The sequence below is a fragment of the Penaeus monodon genome, chromosome 11 (assembly GCF_015228065.2).
Source record: "Penaeus monodon isolate SGIC_2016 chromosome 11, NSTDA_Pmon_1, whole genome shotgun sequence".
In the NCBI taxonomy this organism is placed as follows: domain Eukaryota; kingdom Metazoa; phylum Arthropoda; class Malacostraca; order Decapoda; family Penaeidae; genus Penaeus; species Penaeus monodon.
The window spans coordinates 1,009,803-1,011,929 of record NC_051396.1 but is presented as its reverse complement, the minus strand read 5'-3'; positions in this window follow the sequence as shown (position 1 = coordinate 1,011,929).

Sequence of the window (2,127 nt, the reverse complement as noted above, 5' to 3'; positions counted from 1 at the left end):
CCCCCCCCCCCCCCCCCCTATTTTATAATCTATATATTTATATTTTATATAATTAATATTACACACTATATTAATACACACACACACACACACACACAGGCGACATGAACAATACAGAGTGCGCCTCACACGCTCCCTCAGCGTCCAGCCCTGAAACTGCCTGAGATCCCCCAAGCGTCGCACTGAAACCAAAGACTGCGCTTTCACCATGACTTCTTGGATTATTATCTCTGTGATAACTATGACAGCCTTAAGTGATACATATCATTTTTGACACACATACACATCATCATCGTGACGCGTTAATTGTTGCATCGCGGCGCTTTTAAAGAAAACAATAAAGATTAATGAATAAATTAATGAATAAGCCATATTCGCTACCTCCTTATCTCTCTCCTTTCGTCGGGCGTCCAAAGCCAATTGCCACAAAAGGCCAGCAAAGATATTTATTATTTTTATTATTGTCTTTTTTTTTTCATATGCACGCCTCTCTTCAACGGCGAAAAGTAAATGACTGATTCGTATAATCTTTATTGCTTTCTTTAACATCCTCGTCATACAAAATCTAACTCGTCACGATGATGAGAGTTCGTCGCCTTATCTTTTCCTTCGACAGATAACCTTGAGACGAGAAGATAAAACCCTTTCGTGCATTCACTCAGACGCTCTCACGCACTAGCGTACACGGATTCTGGAGGAACTCTAATGTAGCCCAACTGGGTTGGCAGAAATACACACAGGCAAGAAGTGGTCGAGTTGCAACAACGAGGCCCGAGCAATAATAATAATGATAACAACAATAACGATGATGATAATGATGATAAGATTTAATTATCCTTATTTTTTCCCTCTCAAGAATGTGATAAGATGTTACTGACACAGGTCAGAATTATATACTTGGGTTAGTTCCTAAGATGCTCGTATTTAGTAAAGGAAATGTTTTCGTTTTCATAAGATAGCGTTTGGCTCTACAGTGCCTTACATATAAATAATTAATGCAGCTCAAATAGAAGTCTTCTTTCTCTATTTGAGTGTATATCTGTCTGTTTATACACCTATTTATCTGTCTATATGTAGAACCATTTGCAATAAAAAAAATTATGTTCTAGGAAATAAAATCGTCCATTTGTTTTCTATTCTATTGCACACAAAAACGCAATGAAATTCTCATCATATAATAATAAAAACAATAACAATAACAATAACACTGCTGTCTTCAAGGCAGTGGTTATCAAACTGCACCAATAAAAATAAAGAACACAAGTTGAATTAGCATAACGAAGACTTATTTGACAAAATAACTACAATTCAGACATATCTAAGACTATATCTATCAACTCTTTTCTTCATTTGCATTTTTCTTATTTTTGGACAAATTGATTTTTAATTAACAGTGTTTCCTGATTGCCTCGCTCGTTAAGACTAAAATCACTCACCCCTCGAAACCAGGCCGTCTTTACCAGACATCATCATCATCATCATCAAGGGGCTAACGCCGACGGGGGCGCATGGCCGCATCCACCCTTCGCTACCAGCCACAGGGATCCCTCGAGGCGAGTCTCTAGGCAGGCCCACGGCCCATCTCTAATTCCTCGCGACAGGTCTCGTCGAGCTACCCAAGCCATGATCTCCTGGGTCGTCCCACAGGTCTCCTTCACCCAGGGTTGTCTCGCAGAGAGACAACCTGGTGGGCAGGGTCGTCCACAGGGAGACAAGCTAGGTGGCCATATAGCCTAAGTTGGCTTCCCGGATTATGCAAGTAACAGGTCCCATGCCAGTCTCACGGTGTAACCGCCGGTTGGAAGCGCGGTCCTGCCAACTGTACCCCATGATCTGGCGAAGGGACTTGTAACAAAAGGCATCAAGGCGAGACTCTGGATAGCGTCCAGGTTTCGCTTCCATAGAGCAAAACTGGCAGTATCAAGGCCTTGAAGACACGCAGCTTGGTCCTTCTGCATAGGTACCGACATCTCCAAACGCTCTTGTTGATCGAGTTCATGGCTCCTGTTGCCAGACCAATCCGTCCACTGACTTCCTGGTCTGACAACCCAGAGATATGGACTACGCTACCAAGGTATGTAAAACTTTCTGTAACTTCAACGTCCTCGCCGCAAGCAGGGATCGACT